Here is an 18,361-nt window from a genome sequence, read left to right as displayed (position 1 = left end):
AGCTTCGTAACGGCTGAGGCGACTATTGCCAATCCTTCAGTGTTGGCTCAGAGTCTCCAGGGATCGAAGATCAGTCTCCGGGACACTGCTGTGTCCAACCCTGGAGAAAAGAAATCATCAGGATATTAAAAGATGGTTTCTCTCTCTCTCTCTCCCGCCCCCCCCCCTTCCTTTGTATATTTCTCTTTACCAAACGTGAGAATATTGAAAATGATGCAGGGCGGGGTGGGACAAAGTGGCTGTTTGGCTGTCACCTAGATGGATGAGAGTAGCAGACACATGGGAACAGCACCACTGCCTGTCCATTCCCCTCCAAGCCACACACACACACTGATACAGTGCCAGCCCAGATCACAATTTATATCAGTCAATCAGATGGGAAACCCCAACTATTTTTCAGTTTGTAAAACTGTGCGGAAAGAATGCTTTTCTCCAGGAGTGATTCCTGGAAAAGATAGGGATCTTTTATATGAAAATAACTTTATTATTAACACTGGATTAAACATACTAACATCACAGCTCTACAATTAACAGTTAAACAATTCTTACAATAAAACGGAACACTTTAACTACTAACTTATAAGCCAAGCCCATTAAAGGTCAAAAGCCACTTGTAAATAAAGTTAGCAAACACAGGGATACTTCCTGTACTATTGAGTCGAGACTTCCTTTTAGAAAATTAGAGAGGGGCCCCTTCAGGCATAACCTGGAAATCCTTGCTACAGACCTGGCTCCTCCCATTAATTACAGCATCTCCGTCCCACTAACCGTTTACCCAACCATCTTAATTAAGACTAAGCACAAGCCCTCAATTATCTACACCTCATTCCGAAATACACAACACTCCATTAACCGCAAATAGTTAAACAAGTACATGGTTGGAATGAAAGATTGGGCTCACTTTTACGAGACTTCAATTACAGCCCTAGCAGACACATTGCCTGCCTGAAGGTTAAACCAGGATTTTAAAAAATTTTACTGCAACAGATATATAATACAATATATATCATATAAAAAGTTTCCTACATCCATTACACCATCCTGACTTGGAAATACATTGGCCGTTCCTTCACTGTCGCTGGGTCACAATCCTGGACCTCCCTCCCCAACAGCACTGTGGGTGTTACCCACACCACACAGGGACTGCAGCGGGTTCAAGAAGGCGGCTCACCCACCACCTTCTCAAGGGGTAATTTAATAGAAATCATAGAATCCCTACAGTGCAGAAGGAGGCCTTTCAGCCCATTGAGTCTCCCCCGACCCTCTGAAGAAAGAGCCCCCTAACCGAGGCTCACTCTCTGCCCTATCCCCATTATCCCACCTAACCTGAGGATACTGAGGGGTAATTCCGCGCTGCCGATCCACCCTAACCCTGAGCGGTTTTGGACTGTGGGAGGAAACCGGAGCACCCGGAAGGAACCCACGCAGACACGGGGAGAAAGTGAAAACGCCACACAGTCACCCAAGGCCAGAATCGTACCCGGGTCCCTGGCGCTGTGAGGCCGCAGTGCTAAACCACCATGCCGCCCAGTGCTCACAATCACCCACATCCCATGAACGAATTTTAAAAGAAGTCAAGCATCATCCATTGGGGTAACAAGTCCTTTTGCTTTCCAATTGATGTAGGAAGGCAGTACATCACAAGGATTTTGGCTGACTGATGGCTGGGAGCATGGGGGCAGCTACACGCCATGAAAGCTCCAGGAATGCATTTATCACATTTGGCAATCCTAAATTAGTATAGACGCAGTTTGGGGATGTTGGCCTGAGAGAGAGAGAGAGAGGACATGACTTGGATCGCCCTATACAAACCGAACAGGCAAGATAGGAGCAGGAGTAGTCCATTTGGCCCCCTTGAGCCTGCTCCGCCATTCGATATGATCATTGGCCGTTCTGTTTGCGTTTCGAGTTCCACATTCCCCATATACCACACCCCCCTCCCCGCCGGAAAACCTTTGGATTCCTTGCCCAACAAGGTCTTAGACATTGGATTTTCAGGACTTTATGGTGGCAGCACTGGAGATAATCCTCCAGGGTTTATGGTGTCTGTTGTATATTGACCATGTCTCTGACGCAGACAACCCGATAAGACCATGAGCTACGGTGCTGGGTTTTTCATGGCGAGCCATTACCAGGAGAGGGGGAGGGGAAGAGCGAGGCCCTCGAAGCCGCCCTCGAAGCCTCCCTGAGAAGCTGCAACATCCCCCACCCCTCCATGGGGAAATCCTCCGCCCTGACTGGAGGTGGAGCATCCCACGAAGAGCGGCAACCGTTTTGAGCGTCTTCCTGGCGGGTACAGGTGGAGGCCAAGCGCCAACAGAGGACGGAGTGGACCAGAATTCAAGCACCGCACCCGCTCGCCCGCCCACCTTGTCAAACACCACCAGCCCCGCCTTTGGCGGATCCACGTTTTAAGTCACCTCAGGAGTCACAACCACGCAGTGGTAGAAAGTCAACCTTGGTCTCGAGGGACTGCTGAAGAGATACATTTAAGAGGAAGCTGCATAAAAACACACGGGTGAATGGAATAGAAGGATATCCTGGACACCATTGTTCCGGAGAGAGAGTGCAGAGGAGATTTACAAGAATGTTGCCAGTGCTGGAAAATTGCAGCGATGAGGAGAGATTATGGAGGCTTGGATTATTTGCCTCAGAACAGAGGAGGCTGAGGGGGTCGACCAGATGGAGGTGTGCAAAGCTATGAGAGGCTCGGATAGGGTAGACAGTTTTTCCCTAGCTGAGAGGTCAGTTACCAGGGGACATGGATTGAGAGGATTGGAGGGGGAATCTTAGCAAACACCTTCTTCGCCCAGAGGGTGGTGGGTGTCTGGAATTCGCTGCCCGGATTGAGTAATTGAGACAGAGACACTCAACTCATTGAACCGGTACCTTGATCCACACCCGAAGAGCTGGAACCCGCCAGGATACAGACCGGGTGCTTGTAGGAGTTGGGCGGTACGGTAGCACAGTGGTTCGCATTGTTGCTTCACAGTGCCAGGGACCTGGGTTCGATTCCCAGCTGTCCGTGTGGAATTTGCACATTCTTCCCGTGTCTGCGTGGGTCTCACCCCCCACAGCACAAAGCATGCAAGGTAGATGGATTGGCCACGCTAAATTTCCCCTTAATTGGAAACAAAATTGGATACTCTAAATTTATTTTTTTTAAACTTCATTGCAGTGTTAAGGTAAGCCTACTTTTGACACTAATAGGGGCTGGTTGAGCACAGTGGGCTAAACAGCTGGCTTGTAATGCAGAACAAGGCCAGCAGCACGGGTTCAATTCCCGTACCGGCCTCCCCGAACAGGCGCTGGAATGTGGCGACTAGGGGCTTTTCACAGTAACTTCATTGCAGCCTACTTGTGACAATAAGCGATTATTATCATTAATAATAAAGATTATTAGATCCTTGTGACACTAATAAAGATTATTATTTTAGAATGAGCGGCTAGTTTTTAAAACGTTCTTCCTTTTTCGGCCTGCGAAGGCACAAAGGTCTGACTGGCCTCTCTGTTTCTCTAGAATATAAGAGCAGGGAGGTGATGCTGGAGCTGTATAAAACGCTGGTTAGGCCCCAGCTGGAGTACGGTGTGCTGTTCTGGTCACCACACTATAGGAAGGATGTGTTGCACTGGAGAGGAGATTCACCAGGATGTTGCCTGGGCTGGAGAGTTTCAGCGATGAAGAGAGGCTGGGTAGGGCTGGGGTTGTGTTTCTTGGAGCAGAGAAGGCTGAGGGGGGTGGAAACCTGAGGTGCACAAAATTATTATGAGGGCAATAGATAAGGTGAATGGGAACTTTTTCCCTGTAGTAGAGTGGTCAATAACCGGGGGGGGGGTGGGTTGAAGATGTAATAATAATCGTTATTGTCACAAGTATCTTTACATTAACACTGCAATGAAGTTACTGTGAAAATGCCCTCGTCGCCACATTCCGGAGCCTGTCCGGGTCACAGAGGGAGAATTCAGAATATATATATGAATAGGTTGGGAATAGAAGGATACGGACCCAGGAAGTGTAGAAGATTGTAGTTTAGTCGGGCAGTATGGTCGGCACGGGCTTGGAGGGCCGAAGGGCCTGTTCCTGTGCTGTACATTTCTTTGTTCTTTGTAATGTCCAATCACGTCTTTCGGGACTTGTGGGAGGAAACCCACGCAGACATGGGGAGAACATGCAGACTCCGCACAGACAGTGACCCATCGAACCTGGGACCCTGGCGCTGTGAAGTAACATTGCTAACCACCGTGCTACCGTGCCGCCAGTGAAGGTAAGGGGCAGGATTTTTAGAGGGGATGTGAGGGGAAACCTTTTCATCCAGAGAGCGGTAGAATCTGAAACTCGCTGACGAAAGGGTGGTGGAGGCGGGAACCCTCAACATACAAGAAGCATTTAGTAAGAAGCGTTTAGACGAGCACCTGAAACGCCACAGCATACAAGGGGCTATGGACCAAATGTTGGAAAATGGGGTTAGGGTAAATAGGTGTTTGATGGCCGACGCAGATACGATGGGCCTCTTCCCGTGCTGTAAAACTCTATGACTGTCTGCATCGTAACCTTTCTCTGGTACTGCACGTGGCTGGAGGAGGAGCTCCATTCCCCCACCCACTGACCTGATGCTATGGCTACCACCACCCCGTACACACTGCGCATGCTCACTCTCCAACAATGGCCTGAAGGCGGCGCCTGCCCGCTCACGCTGTCGGGGATAGGGCGTATTCCCGTCCGCCGAGCATTGTGGGACGGAGGGGCCGCCATTACACGCCCTCCATTGGATGAACGGAAAGCCTCGTGTTACCGCGGGGGGCGGGGTCGAAGTGTGTAGGAGGGGCGGGAAAATGTTGGAAATAGAGAAGGGAAGGGGGAGGTTGTCGCCCGGGAAGGGAAAAAAAGGGAGGAGGCGGATTGAGCGAGCACACACACGGTCTACAGCCATTAGACTGCAAGATACTCATAGCGCAAGCGCAATCCCTCCCCTTCCTTTCCCTACCCACCCCATCCCTTTGTTCAGCATTTAAAAAAATATAAACATTAAATTTGATTAAATCTAGTTTTCTTTGCGCATGATAGGGGGGGAGACGGGGGAGGGAAAGACAACGATCAAATGCACAACAATCAAACGGATGCACTCGCCTCCGCTGCAGACTAGCAAACTTCAATCCTAAGGTTGGTCCAACCAAGCATGACTTGGGGGAAGGAGGAGGAGGAGGAGGAAGGGGTGGGTGGGTGGGTCGTGATTGACATGGGCCATTGGGCCAATGGCAACAGAAAGAAACTGAATGGGCCAATCGGCGGCAGGCCAAAGAGGGGCTGGACGTCTCCTCCCCACCCCCACCCCACTCAAACTCCCTCCAGCGAGTTAGGTGGATCCGGCATCCTGAGTTTCATTGTTCACTCGCTGGGGCCTGGAGCTGGAGGCTCAGTTCTGATTTCTTTCTTTTCTCAACAAAAAAAAAAAATCATATTATAGATGCACCGCGCAGCCATTGTAATATCATCCGCAACCCAGTGATTTTCCCTTGGGGTGGAGAAAAAAAAGGCACCGATTGAACCTGGAGGTCACCAGTCGAGGAAACTTTCTGCTTTGCAGCAGCTTTTTAGTGGAGGAAGCATTTCAGCATCTGTGAGTGGAATGAAAAGGGCACTTTGTATATATTTATTTTAAATGCAAGGTTGGGGTTACTTATAATTTCAGGCCACAGGCAGTCTCGGGCCTTACTGCTTTGTCTCCCTTCACTGAGAAGCTTCCATGCAGAAGACAGTGGGGACAGATTCCTTCAGGGACACTCCATGATGTGAGGAGGGTTGTTTGTATTTAACGAAACACTCCATGATGTGAGGAGGGTTGTTTGTATTTAACGGGACACTCCATGCTGGGAGAAGGGTTGTTTGTATTTAACGGGACACTCCATGCTGGAGGAGGATTGTTTGTATTTAAAGGGACACTCCATGCTGGGAGAAGGGGACACTATGCTGTGACGAGGGTTGTTTGTGTTTAAAGAGACACTCGACATGTTGTGAGGAGGGTTGTTTGTATTTAAAGGGACAGTCCATGCTGTGAAGAGGGAGAAGGGTTGTTTGTATTTATAGAACATAGAATTTACAGTGCAGAAGGAGGCCATTCGGCCTATCGAGTCTGCACCGGCTCTTGGAAAGAGCACCCTACCCAAGGTCAACACCTCCACCCTATCCCCATAACCCAGTAACCCCACCCAACACTAAGGGCAATTTTGGACACGATGGGCAATTTATCATGGCCAATCCACCTAACCTGCACATCTTTGGACTGTGGGAGGAAACCGGAGCACCCGGAGGAAACCCACGCACACACGGGGAGAACGTGCAGACTCCACACAGACAGTGACCCAAGCCGGGAATCGAACCTGGGACCCTGGAGCTGTGAAGCAGTTGTGCTATCCACAATGCTACCATGCTGTGAGGAGGGGGAAGGATTGTTTGTATAATTAAAAGGACACTCCATGCTATGAGGAGGGAGAAGGGTTGTTTGTATTTAAAGGGACATTCCATGCAGTGAGGAAGATTATTTGTATTTAAAGAGACACTCCATGATGCGAGACGGGTGCTTCGTATTTAAAGGGGCACTCCATGCTGTGAGGACGGTTGTTTGTATTTAAAGGGACACTCCACACTGTGGGGAGGGAGAAGGGTTGTTTGTAAAGAGACACTGCCAGTGATCGTCAACTCAGAGCCAATATATTGCACTCGTTAAGAGGCAGAGTCCTCATGGTCTCGGTACGATGGCTGTAAATCTGTTTTAAGCAGCCCAGGCTTCCTGAGAATATCTTTTCTTTCTTTAGCCATCCCGCTCGTCTTTTCATTTTCAATCTGTTGACAAAGCCCTATCCTTAATTGCCCCTCGGGGCAGTTCAGTGTCGACCACATTTTGGGAACCCTTTAGGCAAGGCTTCACCATTTGTGGTTGCTCGCGAACACATCTGTAGCAAGTGTTGGTTGTTTGAGGACCTTCGGCTCAGAGTTGATGAGTTTATAAATTTAGAGTACCCAATTCATTTTTTCCAATTAAGGGGCAATTTAGCGTGGCCAATCCACCTAGCCTGCACATCTTTGGGTTGTGGGGGTGAAACCCACGCAAACACGGGGAGAATGTGCAAACTCCACACGGACAGTGACCCAGAGCCGGGATCGAACCTGGGACCTCGGCGCCGTGAGGCAGCAGGGCTAACCCACTGCACCACCGAGCTGCCCCAATATCCCAACTTCTGACCTTATGCTGGAGCTTCGGACGCTGTGATACATCAGGCAGGGGGAGAGTTACCTGGAAATTGTGTTTCAGGAGGCAGTCACACCCCTTAGATTAACTACCTTGAATTCTACCAGTGGTCAGGGATAGGAGAGTGCGGCGGGTAGAGGGATTCAGGAGCCTCAGCCCTTGACTTTGTACAACAGGTTTGAGATACTGCCTCCCTGTGTGGATGAGAGCAGGGACATTTCACAGAATTCTACCAGCCTCTGTCGCTCGTCTCGGTCATCAAGGTTCCAGTTGACGTCTGGGTTCTTTTGGGGGGGGGGGGAATTGCTGGAAGTGCAGGGTACTGTCCTCGGCCCACCACCTTCCGCTGCTTCATCAATCGCCTCCCTGCCAGCATAAGGTCAGAAGTGGGGATGTTGGGGCAGCACGGTGGAGCAGTGGGTTAGCACTGCTGCCTCACGGCGCCGAGGTCCCAGGTTTGATCCCGCCTCTGGGTCACTGTCCGTGTGGAGTTTGCACATTCTCCCCGTGTTTGCATGGGTTTCTCCCCCACATCCCAAAAATGATCAAGCTAGGTGGATTGAACACGCTAAATTGCCCCTTAATTGGAAAAAATGAATTGGGTACTCTAAATTTTTTTTTTTTTTAAAAGAAGTGGGGATGTTTGCGGATGACTGCCAATGTTCACCATTCACGGCTCATCCGATAACTGAGCAGTCCATGTCCAAATGCAGCAAACCCGGGACAATATCCAGGCTTGGGGCTGACAAGTGGCAAGTAACATTCGTGCCACACAAGTGCCAGGCAATGACCATCTACAAGAAGATAGAATCTAACCATCGCCACTTGACATTCAATGGTGTTGCCATCACTGAACCCCCCCACTATCAACATCCTGGGGGCTACCATTGACCTGAAATTGAACTGGTCCAGCGATTTATATACTGTGGCTACAAGAGCAGGTCAGAGGCTGGGGGTCCTGCGGTGAGTAACTCGCCTCCTGACTCCCCCCAAAGCCTGTCCACCATCCACAAGGCACAAGTCAGGAGTGTGATGGGATACTCTCCACTTGCCTGGGTGAGTGCGGCTCCGACAACACTCGAGAAGCTCGACACCATCCAGGACAAAGCAGCCCCGCTTTGATCGGCACCCCATCCACAAACATTCACTCCCTCCACCACCGACGCACAGCGACAGCAGCGTGTGTACCATCTACAAGATGCACCGCAGCGACTCACCAAGGCTCCTTCGACAGCACCTTCCAAACCCACCACCTCTCCCATCTAGAAGGACAAGGGGCAGCAGACACATGGGGAACTCCACCACCTGCAAGTTCCCCTCCGAGCCCCACACTCCCCATCCTGACTGGGAAATATATCGGCCGTTCCTTCACTGTCGCTGGGTCACAATCCTGGACCTCCCTCCCTGACAGCACTGTGGGTGTTACCCACACCACACACGGACTGCAGTGGGTTCAAGAAGGCAGCTCACCCACCACCTCCTCAAGGGGCAATTAGAGACGGGCAACCAGTGCTGGCCTAGCCTGCGACGCCATAAAATTCCTAAAAATGAACTCAAAACAAAAAAAAATTCTCATTTCCAATACCCTTTCCTGAGAAGAACTGCGGTTATCCACCAACCCCCTCGCTCCTGCCCGCTCCCTACTGCCCTTGCTCTAGGTTTTCCCCGGCTGGAGATCAAGGCACTGCACCATGGCCGGCTGCGAGTGAGAGTAAAGGTGGACAATTGGACAGGGAGAAAGAGAGGAGGCAGGCTGGGCGTCCTTTGTCCTCCCAGCCACCGTCGTCCACTCTACTGCAAAGTACAGCGCACCACCAGAGTGCAACTCATTCCTGTCCCAGTCATAGAATCATATGCAAAATGGGGCCATCGAGCACCTATTTACTCTAATCCCATTTACCAACACTTGGCCCTTGGCAGTTCAAGTGCTCATCTAAATGCTTCTCAGATGTTGTGAGGATTCCCGCCTCCACCACCCTTTCAGGCAGCGAGGTCCCGATTTCCACCGCCCTCTGGGTGAAAAAGCTTTTCCTCAAATCCCCCCTCAACCTCCTGCCCCTTAAATCTGTCTCCACCCCCCACATCCCCTGCTATTGACCCCTCCATTAAGGAGGATAAGTTCCTTCCTATCCAACCTAACTCTATCCCTCATAATTTTGTACACCTCGGTCCAGTCCCCTTTTCGGCGTTCTCTGCTTTTAGAGAACTCGGGGAGGATGGGCGGGTCTGCAGGGAGGATTTGGGGAGGGGGGGAGGAGGTAATATTGGGAGGATGGGTGGTGGGGAAGGGGGGGCGGGGCGGGGGGGAGGTTTAGCTGAAGCTACTTGGCAGTTAACTGTCAGTTACAATCAACTGATGCATTCTTAGGGGCAGCACGGTGGCGCAGTAGTTGGCACTGCAGTCTCACAGCGCCGAGGTCCCATGTTCGATCCCGGATCTGGGTCACTGTCCGTGTGGAGGTTGCACATTCTCCCCGTGTTTGTGTGGGTTTCGCCCCCACAACCCAAAATATGTGCAGGGTAGGTGGATTGGCCACGGTAAATTGCCCCTTAATTGGAAAAGATGAATTGGGTACACTAAATTTAAAAAGAAAAAAACAATTGATGCATTCTTCACAGTGACGCCATGGGGGTGGGGCACTATTCGGCCTATCGTGTCTGTCTCCGCTCTCTTGAAGGAGCAACCCTGCCCAATGTCAAACACCACCACCAACAACCCCACCCCTCCCCCATATGTTGCCTCCCAACCGTCTGTTTGCCTGCACATCTTTTCTCTTCAGATAGTGGATAAGTTCTCGTTTGAAAGCCCCTAACTCTCAGCCAGCGCACTCCAGATCCTAACTGCTCACTGCGTTTGGAAGAATAAAAGGTTGTTTGCCTCATGCCCCCTCCCCTCCCCAATTTTCGATGCTCGGACACTAGTTTCTCCCTGCTCAAGAGGGTTGGGAATCTTTGGGAATTCTCCATCCCGGAGAGCTGCAGATGTGGCATTGCCGAATATATCCTGATGCTGGGATTGATAGATATTTGGACTCTTGACGAAGTCAAAAATGGTGGCCAAGCGGTAATGTCACTGGGCTTGTAATCCACAGGCCCCAGGTTAAAGCTCTGTGGGGGTAGGCCCCAGGTTAAAGCTCTGTGGGGGTAGGCCCCAGGTTAAAGCTCTGTGGGGGTAGGCCCCAGGTTAAAGGTCTGTGGGGGTAGGCCCCAGGTTAAAGCTCTGTGGGGGTTAGGCGGGAAGAGACATGTGTTTGAATCCCGCCAACAGCTGCTAGTGGAATTTAAATTCTACTTAAATAAAATCTGGATAATGTGGCACTATTCTTGGTAATGATGACCATGACGACTATCATTGATTGACGTTCCAAAAAAAAAAAGCCTCTAGTTCATTAATTTCCCCCTTTTAGGGAAGGGAAATCTGCCGTCCTTACCCGGTCTGGCCTACAGGTGACTCCAGACTATTACCCCCAAAGACAACAATGCGGTTGACTCTTTTTAAAAAAAAAAAAAAATCTTTATTCAAATTTTTACATATTCTCAACCAAACCCACCCTTACAGAAATATGAAAAAACAAGAATGCATAACTAAACATGAGGTAATGATGCAGCTGTACAAAACCTTGGTAAGGCCACATTTGGAGTACTGTGTACAGTTCTGGTCGCCTCATTTTAGGAAGGATGTGGAAGCTCTGGAAAAGGTGCAAAGAAGATTTACCAGGATGTTGCCTGGAATGGAGAGTAGGTCTTACGAGGAAAGGTTGAGGGTGCTAGGCCTTTTCTCATTAGAGCGGAGAAGGATGAGGGGCGACTTGATAGAGGTTTATAAGATGATCAGGGGAATAGATAGAGTAGACAGTCAGAGACTTTTTCCCCAGGTGGAACACACCATTACAAGGGGACATAAATTTAAGGTGAAAGGTGGAAGATATAGGAGGGATATCAGAGGTAGGTTCTTTACCCAGAGAGTAGTGGGGGCATGGAATGCACTGCCTGTGGAAGTAGTTGAGTCGGAAACATTAGGGACCTTCAAGCAGCTGTTGGATAGGTACATGGATTACGGGAAAATGATATAGTGTAGATTTATTTGTTCTTAAGGGCAGCACGGTAGCATTGTGGATAGCACAATTGCTTCACAGATCCATGGTCCCAGGTTCGATTCCAGCTTGGGTCATTGTCTGTGCGGAGTCTGCACGTCCTCCCCGTGTCTGCGTGGGTTTCCTCCGGGTGCTCCGGTTTCCTCCCACAGTCCAAAGATGTGCGGGTTAGGTGAATTGGCCAATGATAAATTGCCCTTAATGTCCAAATTGCCCTTGGTGTTGGGTGGAGGTGTTGAGTTTGGGTAGGGTGCTCTTTCCAAGAGCTGGTGCAGACTCAAGGGGCCGAATGGCCTCCTTCTGCACTGTAAATTCAATGATAATCTATGATTAATCTAGGACAAAGGTTCGGCACAACATCGTGGGCCGAAGGGCCTGTTCTGTGCTGTATTTTCTATGTTCTATGTGTAAACATCTTATAGCTATGTCACGTATTCCCCCAATATACAAGCCCCCCATTAAACGATAATAAACACAGTAATAAACGCAAAGTAGCCCCCCTCCCCCCTCACCCGGGTTGCTGCTGCTGCTGACCACCTCGTAGCGTTCCGCTAGCAAGTCTAGGAAACGGTTGCCATCTCCTGAAGAACCCTTGCACAGATCCTCTTAAGGCAAATTTTACCCTCTCCAATTTAATGAACCCTGCCATGTCGCTGATTCAGGCTTCCACGCTTGGGGGCCTCGCCTCCTTCCACTGGAGCAGAATCCTCCGCCGGGCTACCAGGTACGCAAAGGCCAGAATACCGGCCTCTTTTGCCTCCTGCACTCCGGCTCGTCCGATACCCCAAATAGTGCGAGCCCCCAGCTTGGCTTAACCTGGGTGTTCATCACCTTAGACATCGTCCTTGCAACGCCCCTCCAGAACCCATCCAGCGCTGGGCACGCCCAGAACATGTGATGCGGTTGGCTCTTAACAGCCCCCCCCCCCTCTGAACTGGCCGAGTGAGCCCACGTCAGTTCAAGAGGACGATTGGGGATGGGCCACAAATGCTGGGCTCATCAAAGACTGATTGTCCCCCATCTTCTCCGATTCTTAGGTTTGGGGTTGGGGGGATGTCATGCTGGACTGGAGTGGGGTGTGCTGGGGAAGGTGGAGGGAGGTGGGGTGTGCTGTGGTAGGTGGAGGGAGGTGGGGTGTGCTGTGGTAGGTGGAGGGAGGTGGGGTGTGCTGGGGTAGGTGGAGGGGAGGTGGGGGTGTGCTGTGGGTAGGTGGAGGGTTGGTGGTCGGCTGTGGTAGGTGGAGGGGGGTGGCGCGTGCTGGGGTAGGTGGTGGGGTGTGCTGGGGTAGGTGGAGGGGGGTGGGGCTGTGCTGGGGTAGGTGAGGGGGGGTGGGATGTACTCGGGTAGGTGGAGGGGGTGGGGGTGTGCTGGGGTAGGTGGAGGGTTGGTGGTCGGCTGTGGTAGGTGGAGTGGGGTGGCGCGTGCTGGGGTAGGTGGTTGGGGTGTGCTGGGGTAGGTGGGAGGGGGGTGGAGGGGGGGTGGGGTGTGCTGGGGTAGGTGGAGGGGGGTGGGGTGTACTGGGGTAGGTGGAGGGGGTGGGATGCGCTGGGGTGAGGGGGGTGGGGCATGCTGGGGTAGGTGGAGGGGGTGGGGTGTGCTGGGGTAGGTGGAGGGGGGGTGGGGGCGTGCTGGGGTAGGCGGAGGGGGATGGAGCGTGCTGGGGTAGGTGGAGGGGGATGGAGCGTGCTGGGGTAGGTTGGAGCGTGCTGGGGTAGGTGGAGCGTGCTGGGGTAGGTGGAGGGGGGGTGGGGCGTGCTGGGGTAGGTGGAGGGGGATGGAGCGTGCTGGGGTTAGGTGGAGCGTGCTGGGGTAGGTGGAGCGTGCTGGGGTAGGTGGAGGGGGGTGGAGCGTGCTGGGGTGGGTGGAGGGGGATGGAGCGTGCTGGGGTAGGTGGAGGGGGATGGAGCGTGCTGGGGTAGGTGGAGGGGGGTGGAGCGTGCTGGGGTAGGTGGAGGGGGGGTGGGGTGTGCTGGGGTAGGTGGAGGGGGATGGAGCGTGCTGGGGTAGGTGGAGGGGGGTCGAGTGTGCTGGGGTAGGTGGAGGGGGGGTGGAGCGTGCTGGGGTAGGTGGAGGGGGGTGGGGCGTGCTGGGGTAGGTGGAGGGGGTGGAGCGTGCTGGGGTAGGTGGAGGGGGTGGAGCGTGCTGGGGTGGGGTGGAGCGTGCTGGGTAGGTGGAGGGGGGGGGTGGGGCGTGCTGGGGTAGGTGGAGCGTGCTGGGGTAGGTGGAGGGGGATGGAGCGTGATGGGGTAGGTGGAGGGGGGTGGGGCGTGCTGGGGTAGGTGATGGGGGGTGGAGCGTGCTGGGGTAGGTGGAGGGGGGTGGAGCGTGCTGGGGTAGGTGGAGGGGTGGGTGGGGTGTGCTGGGGTAGGTGGAGGGCGTGGGGCGTGATGGGGTAGGTGGAGGGGGGTGGGAGCGTGCAGGGGTAGGTGGAGGGGCATGGAGCGTGCTGGGGTAGGTGGGAGGGGGATGGAGCGTGCTGGGGTAGGTGGAGGAGGTGGAGCGTGCTGGGGTAGGTGGAGGGGGATGGAGCGTGCTGGGGTAGGTGGAGGGGGGGTGGGCCGTGCTGGTGGTGAGGGGGAGGGGTGGGCGTGCTGGGGTAGGTGGAGGGGGTGGGCGTGCTGGGGTAGGTGGAGGGGGGTGGGGCGTGCTGGGGTAGGTGGAGGGGGATGGAGCGTGCTGGGGTAGGTGGAGGGGGGGTGGGCGTGCTGGGGTAGGTGGAGGGGGGTGGGGCGTCCTGGGGTAGGTGATGGGGGGTACATGGAGGGGGGTGGAGCGTGCTGGGGTAGGTGGAAGGGGTGGGGCGTGATGGGGTAGATGGAGGGGGGTGGAGCGTGATGGGGTAGGTGGAGGGGGATGGAGCGTGATGGGGAAGGTGGAGGGGGGTGGGGCGTGCTGGGGTAGGTGGAGGGGGGTGGGGCGTGCTGGGGTAGGTGGAGGGGGGTGGGGCGTGCTGGGGTAGGTGGAGGGGGGTGGGGCGTGCTGGGGTAGGCGGAGGGGGGTGGGGCGTGCTGGGGTAGGTGGAGGGGGTGCTGGGGTGGAGGGTGCGGTGTGCTGGGGTAGGAAGAGGGGGGTAGGGGTGTGCTGGGGTAGGTGGAGGGGGGGTGGGGCGTGCTGGGGTAGGTGGAGGGGAATGGAGCGTGCTGGGGTAGGTTCAGGGGGGTGGGCGTGCTGGGGTAGGTGGAGGGGGGGTGGGCGTGATGGAGTAGGTGGAGGGGGGGTGGGGCGTGCTGGGGTAGGTGGAGGGGGGTGGGGCGTGCTGGGGTAGGTGGAGGGGGGGTGGGGCGTGCTTGGGTAGGTGGAGGGGGGTGGGGCGTGATGTGTAGTGTGGAGGGGGGTGGAGCGTGCTGGGGTAGGTGGAGGGGGGTGGGGCGTGCTGGGGTAGGTGGAGGGGGGTGGGGGCGTGATGGGGTAGGTGGAGGGGGGTGGAGCGTGCTGGGGTAGGTGGAGGGGGTGTGGAGCGTGCTGGGGTAGGTGGAGGGGGTGGAGCGTGCTGGGGTAGGTGGAGGGGGGTGGGGCGTGCTGGGGTAGGTGGAGGGGGGTGGGGCGTGCTGGGGTAGGTGGAGGGGGTGGGGCGTGCTGGGGTAGGTGGAGGGGGGTGGGGCGTGCTGGGGTAGGTGGAGGGGGGTGGGGCGTGCTGGGGTAGGTGGAGGGGGATGGAGCGTGATGGGGTAGGTGGAGGGGGATGGAGCGTGCTGGGGTAGGGTGCAGGGAGGTGGGGCGTGCTGGGGTAGGTCCAGGGGGGTGGGCGTGATGGGGTAGGTGGAGGGGGATGGAGCGTGCTGGGGTAGGTGGAGGGGGGTGGGTCGTGCTGGGGTAGGTGGAGGGGGGTGGAGCGTGCTGGGGTAGGTGGAGGGGGGTGGAGCGTTGCTGGGGTAGGTGGAGGGGGGTGGGCGTGCTGGGGTAGGTGGAGGGGGTGGGGTGTGATGGGGTAGGTGGAGGGGGGTGGAGCGTGATGGGGTAGGTGGAGGGGGGTGGGCGTGATGGGGTAGGTGGAGGGGGATGGAGCGTGCTGGGGTAGGTGGAGGGGGGTGGGCGTGATGGGGTAGGTGGAGGGGGTGCTGGGGTGGGGGGTGTGGTGTGCTGGTGTAGGAGAGGGGGGTAGGGGTGTGCTGGGGTAGGTGTGGGGTGTGCTGGGGTAGGGGTGGGGGGGGGCGGTGTGTGCTGGGGTAGGTGGAGGGGGGTGGGGCGTGCTGGGGTACGTGAGGGGGTGTGGGGTGTGCTGGGGTAGGTGGGGGGGGTGGGGCGTGCTGGGGTAGGTGGAGGGGGGTGGGGCGTGCTGGGGTAGGAGAGAGGGGGGTAGGGGGTGTGCTGGGGTAGGTGTGGGGTGTGCTGGGGTAGGGGTGGGGGTGTGTGTGCTGGGATAGGTGAGGGAGGTGGAGGTTGGGGAACATGCCGGGCTGGGGTGCTTCAGGGGGAACATTGGTGGGTGGAGGAGGAGGTGGGGAGACGCGCCTGGGCCGGGGTCGGGGGAGGAGGAGGTGGGGAGACGCGCTGGGCCGGGGTGGGTGGAGGAGGAGGTGGGGAGACGCGCTGGGCCGGGGTGGGTGGAGGAGGAGGTGGGGGTGACGCGCTGGGCCGGGGTGGGGGGGTTTGGTTCTGCCATCAATTATAACAAAGACGAGTTGTGGAACGAAACTGTGGCTTTAATCAGCTGGACGGGAAACCTGCTGGTAACTGACCCTGAACTGGGGCAGGGCCAGAGGTCAGCCACCTTTATACAGAGGCTGAGGGGAGGAGCCACAGGCAGAGCGGAGTGGAGGGCCGGGGGCGGGGTGCTCGGAGGGTGTGGGGTGACGTGCTGGGTTGGGCTATGTCCCGCTTTGCTGGGTGGGGATGGAGACCGGCTGTGGGGCAGTAACTCGGATTGTGCGTCGCGACACTGTCTGCCCCCCTCACCCCCCCCCCCCCCCTCACTGCGGTGACCTCCGGCGATTTGTTTTTGCAGGTGGTCGAGAAGGCGAGGAGGCCGGCGATGGGGAGCCCGATCCGAGCCTCGCCCGAGGGTCTGGGGGAGATGGGCGACGTGCCGGGGCCCCGAGCAACCTGCGGATCCTGGAGCTGGCCGGACCAGGCAGCGACGGCAGTGACGAGCGACGGCGGCACAAGTGCCTGGCCTGGCGGGCGCACCTTCAGCCGCCCCTCCAACCTGGCGCGGCACCAGTGCAGCCGGGGCGGCGAGCAGCCACACCGCTGCGAGGAGTGCGGCATGGGCTTCCGGCAGCCCGCCGAGCTGGCGGCCCACCGGGCCCAGCCACGGCAGCGCCCGCCCCTTCGCCTGTGCCGACTGCGGGCAAGCGTTTCACCCGCTCCTCCCACCTGCTGACCCACCGGCGGGTCCACACGGGCGAGCGCCCCTACAACTGCGCCGTCTGCGGCAAGGGCTTCAACCAGTCCTCCAACCGGCTGCGGCACCAGCGGGTCCACGCCGGCGAGAGGCCTCTTCATCTGCCCCCCGCTGCGGCGACAGCTTCACCGACTCCTCCACCCTCCTGCGGCACCAGCGCCTCCACACGGGCGAGCGGCCCCTTCTCCTGCCCCGAGTGCGGCAAACGCTTCACCCGCTCCTCCCACCTGCGCACCCACCGCCGCCTCCACACCGGCGAGCGCCCCTACCCCCTGCCCCGAGTGCGGCCGCCCGCTTCACCCAGTCCTCCCACCTGCTGACCCACCGCCATGTCCCACGCCTCCCGAGCGCCCCTTCGCTGCCCCGCTCTGCGGTCGCGGCTTCGTCCAGCTCTCCCACATGCTGAGCCACCGCTTCACTCACACCGAGGAGGAGGAGGTGGGGGGGGGAGGAGGAGGAGGAGGAGGAGGTGGGGGGGGGAGGAGGAGAGGAGGAGGAGGAGGAGGAGAAGGTGGGGGGGGGAGGAGGAGGAGGAGGTGAGGTGGGGGGGGGGAGGGGGGAGGAGGAGGAAGAGGAGGTAGGGGGGGGAGGAGGAGGAGGAGGAGGAAGAGGAGGTGGGAGGGGGGGAGGAGGAGGCGGAGGGTGGGGGGGGAGGAGGAAGAGGAGGAGGAGGCGGAGGTGGGGGGGCAGGAGGAAGAGGAGGAGGAGGTGGGGGGGGAGGAGAAAGAGGAGGAGAGGAGGAGGTGTGGGGGGGGGGAGAGAAAGAGGAGGGAGGAGGAGGAGGGGGGGGGAGGAGGGGGAGGGAACCACCCAGCCCGCCCGACTGCTGGCCGTAGCTCCGAGGATTTGGATCAGAAAGCTCCGTGAACGAGGGTGGTGGTGTTTGGTTGTCGGAACGATTGTGGGTGGGTGGGCCGGGGAGGAGTAACTCGTCCATTCCTCGGGGCTCCTGGGAGACGGTGGCGAGAGCGCACTTGATGGGAACCTTGAACTATGCTGTGGTGGAGCTGACATTTAGAACAGGAGGAGGCCCATTCAGCCCCTTCTCCAGCCTGTTACACAGGGAACAGGAGGAGGCCCATTCAGCCCCTTCTCCAGCCTGTTACACAGGAACAGGAGGAGGCCCATTCAGCCCCTTCTCCAGCCTGTTACACAGGGAACAGGAGGAGGCCCATTCAGCCCCTTCTCCATCCTGTTACACAGACAGGAGGAGGCCCATTCAGCCCCTTCTCCAGCCTGATACACAGGGAACAGGAGGAGGCCCATTCAGCCCCTTCTCCAGCCTGTTACACAGGAACAGGAGGAGGCCCATTCAGCCCCTTCTCCAGCCTGTTACACAGGGAAACAGGAGGAGGCCCATTCAGCCCCTTCTCCATCCTGTTACACAGAACAGGAGGAGGCCCATTCAGCCCCTTCTCCATCCTGTTACACAGAACAGGAGGAGGCCCATTCAGCCCCTTCTCCAGCCTGGTTACTACAGGAACAGGAGGAGGCCCATTCAGCCCCTTCTCCAGCCTGATACACAGGAACAGGAGGAGGCCCATTCAGCCCCTTCTCCAGCCTGTTACACCGGGGAACGGGAGGAGGCCCATTCGACCCCTTCTCCAGCCTGTCCCACCTTCCAGTCAGATCACAGCTGATCTGCATTTTGACTCCATTTATCCCCTTTAAGTGCA

General features: G+C 56.5%; 1 long non-coding RNA gene across 1 annotated transcript in view; it reads left to right on the top strand.

The window, feature by feature from the left end:
• The window catches only part of LOC140419838 (uncharacterized), a 35,277-nt gene extending 18,263 nt beyond the window's left edge, over nucleotides 1-17,014 (top strand). The window contains exon 4 of the long non-coding RNA XR_011946035.1: nucleotides 16,287-17,014. This is a non-coding gene — a long non-coding RNA (uncharacterized lncRNA). The remainder of the gene's footprint in view (nucleotides 1-16,286) is intronic.
• Nucleotides 17,015-18,361: the final 1,347 nt, after the last annotated feature.

This window comes from Scyliorhinus torazame, chromosome 5 (assembly GCF_047496885.1).
Source record: "Scyliorhinus torazame isolate Kashiwa2021f chromosome 5, sScyTor2.1, whole genome shotgun sequence".
Lineage (NCBI taxonomy): Eukaryota > Metazoa > Chordata > Chondrichthyes > Carcharhiniformes > Scyliorhinidae > Scyliorhinus > Scyliorhinus torazame.
Note: the sequence above shows the minus strand (reverse complement) of the source record. Positions and strands in the feature narration are given on the sequence as shown.